This window comes from Limanda limanda, chromosome 15, assembly GCF_963576545.1.
Source record: "Limanda limanda chromosome 15, fLimLim1.1, whole genome shotgun sequence".
Lineage (NCBI taxonomy): Eukaryota > Metazoa > Chordata > Actinopteri > Pleuronectiformes > Pleuronectidae > Limanda > Limanda limanda.
Window position 1 is genome coordinate 2,137,501 of NC_083650.1, and position 12,674 is coordinate 2,150,174.

At 44.3% G+C, this 12,674-nt stretch overlaps 1 protein-coding gene across 1 annotated transcript in view; it reads right to left on the reverse strand.

Moving 5' to 3' along the window:
* The window catches only part of cdh11 (cadherin 11, type 2, OB-cadherin (osteoblast)), a 78,124-nt gene that overhangs the window by 32,727 nt on the left and 32,723 nt on the right, over positions 1-12,674 (reverse strand). The window contains exon 2 of the mRNA XM_061087789.1: positions 8,379-8,426. The gene's annotated coding sequence lies outside the window, so the exon portion shown is untranslated. The remainder of the gene's footprint in view (positions 1-8,378; positions 8,427-12,674) is intronic.

Genomic DNA, 12,674 nt, shown 5'->3' on the forward strand with positions numbered 1-12,674 from the left:
AGTTAATTGTGACTTATCGACACAAAAAGAACCAATGCTTTAATTAAAAGTGTGAAAATAAAGAGAGTACAAGAGGAGAGATGTTCAAATTGAATTAAAAGAAAACCTTGTGAATGTGGTTTTAGGGGCGAAACCCTTGATTAACAAACACTTGTGTTATTCCTCTCTCTCTCGCTCTGTCCTTTCTTTTGTTTAAACAGCATTAGAATGACAGGAAGGAGAATTGAAAATGGAAAAATCGCTGAAAAACCAACTGTTTAATGAATGAAATGCTTCTGAAACACGCTCATTGAGGACATCTGCAGAGTTTAAGAGTTCACAGACACACACACACACACACACACACACACACACACACACACACACACACACACACTTTATCACAAGACATTCATGACACTGTCACCGCACCTTTTAATCTGTAGATAAAAAGACAGATGTGTGTTAGAGGAGGCGTGCCAAGACAAACCCACTGAGAAAAGAGGGGAAAAGTCATCGGGGAAAGATTGTGCTAAATCATAAAAATAGACGCACAATGACACACACACACACACACACACACACACACACACACACACACACACACACACACACACACAACAACACACAATTCCTGGAATAGAAATGGGATATTGAGGAAAGTTTGAGGAATTTATGCTAGGGAAAAGCCAGCACAACCCGAGACCTTCCATTCCTCACACACACACGTATACATGTGTGTGTGTGTTGGCGTGCATGTGTGTGTGCATGTGTGCATGTGTGTGTGTGTGAGGGGTTTCGGTCTATGGCCCCTAAGGGAGGTGGAGAACAAGTGAGTTGGGGGGGCAGGAAACAGTGGCGTCTGGAATTGATTTGAGGCAAAAGGAAAAATAAAATACTTTGGATTCTTAAAGGCTCGAGGAAGTGGGGACAGACAACCACAAAGAAGAGAAATGGAGGGAGAGAGAGAGGGAGACAGGACGGACGGACACAGGTGGGGGGGGGGGGGCGAGTGACTCTCTCTCTCTCTGTGTTTAGTCAGTGGCTTTGTGTCCGGTGCGTCTGCAGGAGATTGAGGAAACAGCATCTGAAGACTGATTACAATGACAGGCAGAGGATTTTTATTCATTCAGGGCAGGAGGTCGTCCAAAATAACAGCCGGAGCAGCGTCCGTTTCCCGGCAGTGAAAGAAGCCCAACGCAGGAATATTAATTTTATACCTGCAGAAAACAATAATCAACATGCAGAGCTGTAGCTCGAGCTCCATATAGAAACCCAAATCAAACAGGGAGAAGAAGGAGAGAGAGAGAGAGACGAGCGGAGAGAGAGAGAGTATCTGCAAAGGAGAACTGGAGTGAAGGGAAGATGTGGGGAACAGGGGGGGGGGGGGAGTAACAAGAGATGCGGCGGGGGGGAACTGGAGAAGCCGCAGCTTGTGGCTTGAGATTCACTTTCAAACCGGTTTCACACTGCAGCTGTGAAACCGTTTATTTTCGATCCGGTTTCTGCAGCGCGGCGTAAGAAAGCCAGCTCTCTCTGTGACAGCTGCCGTGATCCTCACACATGTCGGAAACATTTCCTCCACGAGACGATTCCAACCCGGCTGCAGCGACTCGCACATAAATCTATATATTACACAGGATTCATTCAATGCTGCACTTTCACAGACGATTGAAACTCAGAGAAACTCATAGAAAGTCCACGTTGGGAGTTTGAGTAGCAGAGGAGAGGATGAGAAAAAACCTAAAAATGTCTGTTGACATAGTTGGCATTGCTTTTCTCTGACTTCATCGTTTTTACTGTCTTTAAAGGGGGCAGCTGTGGCTCTGAGGTTAGTGCGGGTGGAACCTGAATGTCGGTGGTTCGATCCCCGGCTCCTCCAGTCGGCATTCTGGACAACAGCTGGGTAGCTCGGTGTTTGAATGGTGTGATAAAAAAAGTGCTACAGATAGAAACTAGATGTTATGGGCTGCTTTGTGTTATAACATGAAAATTATTCCATGTCTCTAATGTTCCGATCACTTTCCTCTAACACGTCCAGTGCTGCAGCTCCTCTCTTCAGCCTCTGTCTGAAACACTTGGTTTTAACTCAACTCTGGGATCAACAGCCAGGAAATATCGACCAAGACTTTAGAGGAGCTTTAGTGTGTCTGTGCAGGAGCATCACACGTCTCCTTTAACACAATTAATATCCTTGTAAACTTTGTGTGTGTGTGTGTTGTGTGTCTGTGTGTTGTGACTTATTTGACCTCACATTACTCATTCAATCAGCCCCTGTAAAACCTGTAAATCCCCACGCTGCAGAGGGGCAGTGAACGTCCCATTAGCCGATCAGCATCACGCTCGTTCGTCCTATTAGCCGAGCTTGTTAAACCCACCGCAATAAGGGCAACAATGAGGGTCTCTGTGGTATGTTACTGGTCCCGGGCATCAGGTGCACCGCTGCCAAACCACAGCAGACCAAAGAGGCAGGTAGAGAGAAGTTTTACTGCCGCGGCAAACAAGTGAAATCACGATACGACGAATAACGAGTGATTTTGCAGATTGACCGAATATTTGTTTAGCTGCCGGGGAGGGAGAGAGAGGAAGGGAGAGAGAGGGAGAGAGAGGAAGAGAGAGAGGAAGACGATTTGTGTCCGGCGAGGTTGAAGCCATGTGTGTTCATGCTTTGGCGAGTTCAGCATGTCTGCTCCAAACGTGATGAATGGAGTCTAAAGATATTAGAATATGAGACAGAAAGAGAGAGAGAGAGAGATATCAAAGAGAGGCTGAGAGGATATGAGGTGGAAATCCTCTTTTTTCCATTCTTCCCCAGAGAGAAATGAGAGAGTTAATCCTCAGGGGCTTACATTTCTTTTTCCCCTCTCTATCTCTCTGTATTTCAGTATCTCTGCCTTCTGACATTCTCTCTCTCCATCTTCTCGTTCCTCTCGTTCCTCTCGTCCTCCTCCTCTCGTCCTGCTGGTAACCATTATCTGTATTTGCATTCCGTCTCCCTCCCGTCGATGTCCCTCTCCTGATGAATCCCCTCTCCTCCATCCCTCTGATTCCTTGCAGGGTTTATGGGTTTATGATGCATGGTAATCTCACCGCAAACATATTTATCTGCTCTTTCTTTCCCCTCTCATCTTTTCTGTGTCTTTTTTTTTTGCTCGGCAGGGCTCTGAGCTTGATGCTTATGGGGATATTGACTTTTGATCGGCGCGTGCAGAACAAAGTGAAATGTATTGACAGAGGTCCAGAGAGGAAACAAAGCGGAGGAGAGAAATGCAGAAGATAACAGTCGGGTGAAGGAAGATGAACGAGACAAAACGGTGCAGATAGAGGCTAACGCAGAGCCGTGCATCTGAAGGCCGATGAGGAAAAGTCTCTTCTGATCTTAGAAAATAAGAAAAATCTATGTATCGTTGTGTCTGTCTCTCCTTCTGTCGCTGGTGTATCTCAGTTTAAAAGCAATAAAACAATGAGTTGCATTTGGGTCAGCAACTATTGTTTTTTTGCTGAAAATCCAGCGCAGGTGGCTTTGTGCAGATAAAGGTTGATCAAGCCAAGCCTGTAATCTCAGATCGGAGGATGACTTCATATCTCGAATCCGTTTTAGCCCGATGCAAAAAAGTAATTTCCCCCTAAATTCCTCCTGAAATTCCATTTTCTCCACAGTCGATCGCTTCAGCTTTTAAATTAAACATTTGTTACCTGCTTCTCTCCGTTCATTGTTCCCAACGCTCGGAGGATTAAAGTGTCACCTGTGGCTCTGATTCATAAGCAAACATGTAGAACCGATTTTTACGGATACAAAATCGTGCTGCAGATTTCATAGGGAGGTGCTGTTTGTCAAATTGGAATCATTTCAGTTGTCTTAACTCCTTTATTCACAGGATCCAAGAAAAAATAAACTCTAGCCATCTAGAGAAAGTTAGAACAACCACTCTGCCTTTCTCCTCTCTCTGGTTTTCTTTCAAGACTCCTGCAGACAATTTTGGATTCAAATTGTTCAGTTGCATTTTAGAGATTTGAATAATCAATCTCTGAAGGTGCAGGGTCACTTTGAACTCACACTGTGGTTCCATCGCTGTTCTCTTACCGTACCAACCAGAGAAATAAAAAAATAACAAAACCCTCATTTTGGATTTTCCGTTAAAAATGATCCAAAGCTGAAAGAGTGTGTCTGCAGAACTTCTGGGATTCACTACCTCAGACTAATTTTGGGGCATTAAGCTGAAGCTCTTATTCAGAATGGCTGAGTGTTAGAGTAATATAAGCTTAACCTTTTACACTGCAGACAATACAAGAGACAAATCTAAAGCAGGAGGCCAGACAGCCCTTCTGTGACGTGCTCCCGTTTCCCACGAACGATCCCGGAGAAGAAGACGGCAGCGGGAACAACGCAGACGTTTCTCATCCAGTGAAGGATTGATGTCTCAAAGACACAGGATCTGCTGCTTCTTGTCATTCTCATCCATCCGTCTTCCATCATCTCCAACAGCTAAATCCGTCTCTGCGTTAAAATTAGACTTTGAGTCGTTGTTGAACGTCCTCACAGTCAACTCCGACCTCTCCGGTACAAGTACACACACACACGAGCAGCTACACAAACCAAAAGCATCACAAACAGATCAGCTGGTCAGAGTCAAGTTTTATTTTCAGCTGCCTCTCAGATCTCTAGGATAATTGAATCACGTGGCAGCTGTTGTGTGTTTGTGTGTTGTGTGTTGTGTGTTTGTGTGGGTGGGAAAGGGCAGCGTCTTTTAAAACGCTCCCCTGGTTTTTCAGAGTATTTTATTGATGTGTGCTTTTCTATATCTAGCTGTGAATCTGTCAGACCGCCGGGTAATCAATACTGGTAGAGGGCACTAAAACTCCCTCTGTGTGTATTTGTGTAAATCCCTGGAAAGAGAATCTCCCCCCCCCCGGACTACTGCTCCTTATCTGTCCTCCCAGACACACATCACTGTCACATCTGCACAGATATATGAGGCCGATACTTAACGAGTTCTTTACAACATTTCTCCGGTCGACTTCACACTTTGTCGCTCCCTCCTCTGTCGCCACTGACTGTGTGTGTTGACACTGTACCGCAAACTGCTGCACTTTGCATTGTGTACTTATTGTTTTTCACTGCTGCAACGTACTTGTCCCCCCCCCCCCCCCCCCAGGTTCAGATACCTGCACTTTGCATACTCTCCGATTTCTGAATACCGATCTGTTACCAGTGCATCCGGAAGAATATCTCATCATATTGCATATTTTAAAAGGTATAAATGTGTAGAAGTGTTGAATGCAAATAAAATATCCTTTATCATCAAGTTCGACAAAATACAATTACTTCCCTTAAATAGCTTGAAACTGGAGCCGTGCTTACATGTCGCTGTTTTACTTATATTACAAAAATGAAACCATCCCTGGCTGACGTTACACAAATATACTTTAAAGATGTGGCATCGGATCTGGACACAGATTTAAATTCACGTCGGACGTATCTGAGGAACTTCCGATTTTGGAACATCTCTGGTTCCAGTGGGACATGAAACACATCTTGAACTTTAACTGTTTTCCTTGAAGTCCTTTGAGTCTTTCATTGACACAAAGGCTTCTATTAGTTTTTCAAAGACACATGATTTCTATCTTCTTGCCCTTTGTGTTGATCGATCCAATCATCTGCCATTGCAGCTGAATCTCTTTGCAAATTGAACATTAGGGTTTTTTGTAATTCTTCAACTAGCACAGTGGCCTCACAGCAAGAAGATTCTTGGTTTGAATCCCCGATTTGTGTGGCGTTTGCATTTTCTAGGGACACTTACGTTACAAAACAATCTACTAATATTCATGATCATCCAGAGCTAATAAATCACCTTTAATGTTCGGTTCCACTGCTCCAGACTTATAATATCCAGGAAAATGTGAAAGCAATAAGGCTGAAATGCAGAGAGGAGCCGTCACGACCTGGTTTAACTCGTTTTTTGTGGCCCAAGTGTCTGATGCACAACAGATGAGCTCATTAGTGGATCAGAAAACGAGGTTTCTGACTTGGCTTGTTGAAGTGTTTTGGTGAAAACCTTTTGGCAGAGACGAGCTGCCGTTTCAGGGGAATTCTCACTTCGATATCTCATTTTGGAATCGTTACACTGCGGCTCCACTTCATCTGCAATGATGCCGCTGTGAGCATCGCATTCTCTGTGGTTAATGCATGAAAAATCTGCACACAAGCCAAGAAAATGTTTTCTACAGACACCATCTGCATGTAGACAAAGACAAGATGTACATTTATATATAAATATATAGCAGCAGCAGTTGCCATAACTTCTGTGATTACAGGTGTGTCTCGCTGCACCTGATGCTGGTTTCCTGAGAATTGGGCAAAGAACATTTGGGCCTGTAAACTGGAATCGAGCCTAGGACAATAAATCTGTTGCTTTTCCTTAAGCGACAATTGCTCTAAAGGAGAAGGCACTAATCTGAGAGAGGGGGGGGGAAGAGAGAGAGAGAGAGAGAGAGAGAGAGAGAGAGAGAGAGAGAGAGAGAGAGAGAGAGAGAGAGAGAGAGAGAGAGAGAGAGGGGAGAGGGGACGGGTTCAGATAAGCAGTTTTATTTCTTGTCTCTTTTCTTCAAAGCTCACACACACACACACACACACGCACAGAATTCCTTTGTCGCCTGCCGCCTAAGTTGTCAGGGTGACAGCGGAGGTCATCTGGATGAATACCCCCTATTATGGGATATGTGCTCTGATCCCAGTTTGGGGGTCAAAAGGTTAAACATCCAATCAGCAGCACAGTGTCGCTAAAGCCTTTGAAAAGCAGGAGTCGTAATAAGTTAGCAGCTGAATCAATACGTGTCGATGGAGAGACGTTTCACCGGCGGCCGCGGTGACAACCCGCCGGTGGAACCAGGTGAGGAAGAGCTCAGGTCTTCATCCACGTCCGACTGATAGGACTTTTTCAAAGGTCAAATTTTAAGCCTCCGATTACTGGATCTTTGTCTGAGTTCAATGACCATAAATAAAGCCGTTATCATCCCCAGAGTGTTTCCACACAAGCCGACTTTGATGGTTTGGTCACATCCCAGGACGGATAACCACTTAAACCATCATGACGCCACTCATCTCATGACCAGTTTCCAGTAAATATCCAGTGAAGGGACCAAGTTGGACATACTGTTAGTTTGAGTTCATGATACAGGATCCCATATCTGATACGAGTTACAGTCACCGGGGAAAACCAATGCAATCACATAACCCTGGTAAAAGACATAATGACAATATTAAAAACTTTAAGACGTGATTATCTCATGACCACAGGACACGTCAAGGTCTTGAACATATGAGACGCTGAGTGTCCGAGCCTCAGTGACGTGGACGAGGACGGGACGGGGGGATGGAAGTACGAGAGGAACAGAAACGAGACTTCAGGGTCCAAAGAGACAGAAAAGCTTCTGCGTCATAAATAACAGAATATTTTCACAATGATTACGGGAGAAAGGTCATTTAGAAGGTCGATTTAGAAATGCAAAATCAAATGTGTTTGCGTGCACAGATTTGTAAGTCATGTGTCCTGGTTTTTGGTAAAGTGGATTATTCAAATTATTGATATTAGAGTCCTGTCAAATCATGTTTCTGTTTTAATCTCAGTGTCACACACACACACACACACACACACAAACACACACACACACACACACAAACACACACACACACTCCAGTTTAATCAAAACCTTCCTTGATTGTTTTCCCCCGTCTGACCTACTGTCTGTGAGTCTTTCTACCTATTTGTCTCTTTCCAGTTTCCAGCCTGCAGTTTGAAGGATTAGACGATGCCGTTCTGAAATCGGCTCGTCAGCCTGCCAGCCACTGATAAGCACACTCAGGATCGATTAGATCTGCCTCTAATCTATTCAACTTTTTCCAGGCGAAAAGGAGAGAAAGAAAGAAATGTGCCTGGTACGGGAGATGTGAGGTTCACGATACGGTGACTTTGGGAACACGTGCCCAGAGGGCGACTGCATTGTAATCTGCATTGTCAGGCATGAGATCATATTAAATATGCATCTTTACAAGTCGTCTTTAACAAACCGCTCCAGGCAGATACAAGCAAAACAATTCACAATCATTTCCTGTTGAACATGAAGGACAGAGGTGATTAGTGAGGGAGACGGAGCGAGAACAGGGGAAATGATTTTAAGAAAAGAAAACGACACAAACAAATATTACAATAAAAGAATAGATGATAGAATTAAAGACGCAGAGATGAAGCAGTTTGCTTTCAGCCGTCACTCATACTTCCTCCATGTGTCTGTGAACGAGAGGGAGCCAACACAATGCTGAACAGCCCCGGTGAGGTCACACAGACACACACAGACAAACACAGACACACACACACACAATAAAAAGTGGCAGAACTCACCTTTAGCTCATCCCTGGTGTTCTTATCTGCACAGTGACACAGCTCTGCCTGAGAAGAGAGAGAGAAGAACGGAGGAATCGACATTAATCACATGTAACATCAACCATTTATTGCAGAGGAAAAGCTTTGTGTGATCTATTATGTAATTAGATGAGTGTTAATTAAATGCACAGCGTATCGCACAGTGTTGTAACACATTATTATGCAGGGGAGGGGGGGGGGACCAACTGGGGCTGGTTTGTCAGAATATTCATGAGAAAGGAACTAAACAGGAACCAAACGTGTGACATTTGACTTGCAGATGTAAAATAAGCTTTTTTGAGAAGGAGCATATATCAAGATACTCAAAATAGTCTCAGTTGCAGATTTAAACACGAGAAGCTTCACAAACAAAACCTCTCGTAACCTTCAGACACACATGAAGCACAAATTCCCTTTTTCACCTTCGGATAATGAACCAGCGAGTCAAATAAAATCCAAACATTCCAGCACAGATCCTGTGGGGATGTGATATTTTCACTCGGCTCTTATTGCACCTTACTGTCGCATTAAATTTATTGCATTTCACTCGCTCGCGTCAAAACACCTGCATGACCGGAATGAGAATAAAAGATATTAAATTCATGTGTTGTTTCAAATTCCCCAAGCTGCCTCCTGGATGTGTAGTTTATGGTTCAGACATTTAAAGTCTTTTTGATTCGCTGTAGCTCGTCTGTAAAAACGTCTGAGAGGAGTCAAAGAGTTCTGCATCTCATGTCTTCAGGTTTACGATTAAAACATGAAGATTGCTTTGAAAGTTGATTCCAAACAATTCAAGTCATATATATCAATCAATCAATCAAGTTTTATTTGTATAGCCCACATTCACAAATAACAATTCGTCTCATAGGGCTTTAACATTGTGTGACATCCTCTGTCCTTAACCCTCAACAAGAGTAAGGAAAAACTACTAAAAACCCTTTTCACAGGTAAAAATATGTAGAAACCACAGAGAGAGCCACATGTGAGGGATCCCTCTCTTAGGACGGAAAGATGGACAAAATGGAATTGACCCAATAGTGCAGTCAAAACCTCTAAATCGGCCATGTTGGCTCCCAGCAGTCAAGGCTCCATGTCCACGTCAGCCAATGGGACAACAGCCCATGTTCAAGTGGTCATTTTCTAATTTTTGATGGGATAATGGGCTCAACACTGTGGCTCCACCCCCTGATCACTGCTGTGGAGACTCCAACACTCCACTGGATGAAAGCCTGTGAGCTAACAGCAAAGTGGGGGTCAGAACCCAGAGGTACGCCGATCACAGATTAGAAACGGTCGTGAAGGAAACGTATAACAGGCGCCATCGTCTTTGTGTGTCCGCTGCTCTCCCACGCCACCTGAAGTGTCATCGGGCCGGAGAGTGAACAGGCACGTGCTCTGGCTTCTGTCGGTAACCACCGCTGAAAAGCTCCTCGAGCTTCTGCTTTACCCCGGCCTGTCCCGGTGGAGAGGCCGGGAGCCGGGGGGCTCGTGTGGCAGGAGCAGGTCCCGGGTGAGAGAGTGAAGCAGGTTGTTTCTGAGACTTCACGGTGTGAGAAATCAGTCCATGGCAACATGAGACTGATGAAGGAACGTGTTGTATTAATTACGTGGGAGTGATGACACACGAGTGAAGAGACGGAGCAGAAATACTGCGAGGGAGATATTTTATCACGTTAATATCAAAAGGCTAAAAAGCTCCCTTTATCTTCTGGGCCACATTTCCTGTTTCCACATCCTTTTATTTTGTGTAATTGTCGTTGTCAGTGTAAAACATTAACTGTGTCAACCAGAAAGAAATTATTATGTTTTACACAGATTTTTAATTAAATTGTACCTGAAGGCTGGATTATGGGTCAGGGAAGAACCCATTCCATCCAGAGAGAGGAACCAGTGACCGGGGGAAACAAGTCATGGATCAGGCTCATTCAGGGACACTGGTATTTATGAGTTTGTGAAATAAATAAACATCTTGAAAATCCAACAATGCTTTCATGTTCCTTCATCTCCTTCTTGATACATGTAATTGAGAGGAATAGATTCCAGCTGTGGAATCACACGAGAGCGTCGACTGAAACGATCACAGCCGCCTTCATCATCAGCAAAATCGTTATGAGAAATCATTTAATGATCAGTAGCGGTAATCTCCCTCCAGTATAATTACCATCATCATCATCATCACCCTCATCATCATCATCATGCTACAGGACTGATTGGTCTGCAGGGAACTCCTGATCTGTGGCAACACGTCCTGATTCGTAACCAATCTTTACTTCGGCCGTAACAGATTTTCCTCTAAATACGAATCCTGCACTTATCATAATTCTGTGATATTAGCGATGACGCTGTGGAATTCTACCCGGCGCCATTGTGCTATTGTTGTCATCACTCTACGGCTCCACCCGCCTGCTTTGTATGCAGGAGCGACTGAGCTCATTCCAAGCAGAAAATGACAGCTTGTTATGCGAGAGAAAATGGATTTCACCGTGTTGTGGTATTGCGAGAGGGACCCCGAGACAATACCGTCAATACTGTAAAGCGCCGTCTGAATTGCTTCTCGCGTGAAATGTGCAATGCATGGATAAAGGCCTATTGATTGGTCGGCCACAGCCAATAAGTGGGTCGCATGCATGTTTCGCCGCATGCACAAAAGGCCTCCAGACGCCAGAATGCTTTGTATTGATTTATTCCTGATGATTTACATTCATATCCGAGGTGTGATTTTCCTCTGGGCGACCACGGGAAAAACCTACACATCTAAAATCTAATGTTTTTTATGCAATAAAAAATCAGGAGAAAGTATTTAGAATATTTTATGATGTATGACTGTATATCCAACATAACTCTGAGTGTACAAATGGTTGTTTGGGGCTGTAATACACATAAAGTACATGGTCTGTGCCGTGCTTCCCTAATGGATCTGTTAAGTGCATCAGACTGTGTCAACATATATGAATCTATACATTCAAAGGCGGCGCAGGCCTCTGGAATATTCTGCTCTCTAACATCCAGAGGGCAAAAACAGCTGCACTTAGTGTTCAGCTTTCATTTTATGATGCAAGAAATTGTATATTTGTGTTGTGTTGTGATATGTTGTTGTCATGTGAGGATACTGACAAACTCAAATAAGAATATATATATTCTATTATTGGTATTTATTGGATTTCTGGTGCACATCATTTGCACATGTAAATACAGAGGTTGAAATCTGGCCGTTGGTTTTGTCTCTGTCATTAACTAAAAGGCCAGAAGCTGGATTGAGACCAGAATAATTATTCTGATTACAGTCGTCCGTCTGAGCCCAAACAAATTACACTCCCTCGGATTAAAATCTCCCGTTTCCACTCGTCTCTAAATCAACATGCTGGAATTTATTCCATGATAGCAGCCAATTGGAAGTTAACGCTGGAGAAGTGGGGGGGGGGGGGGGGGGGGGATTTGATCTGTCGAGCCTGAGAGTGAAGTTTGAAGAAGTTCCCACTCCAGCTCGACTCTTCAGCTCCAGGGGTCACGACACCGCCTGTGACCTTCACATTGAGGAGGAACTTGGCTTCATCCAAGGGCCCTCAAGTCATCCTTGACCCAGAGTTTAATTAAAAAGCATTTCGACCTTTGCAGATTTTGTGTGGCTCCGTTTGAACACTTGAAGGGCGACTGCTGCTTCCTGGAAAAACCAAGCATTTCCTCCAAAAACTCACATTTTATTAATGGTACGTCAGCGAATGGGTGTTTATGTGAGACGGTGATTTCATGCATGAACGTGGGCTTGTAACTGTGAGCATGTGTTCACGAGTCTGATGCTCTCAGTAAGACTGTGGTGAAATGATGCAAGCAGAATATGCTAGCAGCTTTGAGGATCAGCACGGTGGGCACAGCTGGTAGCTACACACAGACGCACACACACACACAGACACACAAACCGACACACACACTCACATATTGGCTTGCCGCGGCTGGTGCGACCCCAGCTGTGCCGGTATTATCCAGGAGGCAGTTTGCCGTCGCAGGCGCACAGGTGCTCGCACACAAACACATACGTTTCATTTCGATGATTAAACACAAACTGCTTTAAGTGTTACCATGAAGAGGTTCATGCACACGCACAAGCACACCGGCAGGTTTCAAACGTGGGTCAGTCGCTCCGACGCCCCGGCGTGAATTCCACTCAACCTCAGAATGAGCCGTGTCTGGAATATGTGACACCGGTCTAAATTAAGCACGGGCTGTAAAATAAAACCCCTCTTTATTTAAATGTTATGGTTCCTCTTTATCTGTTGG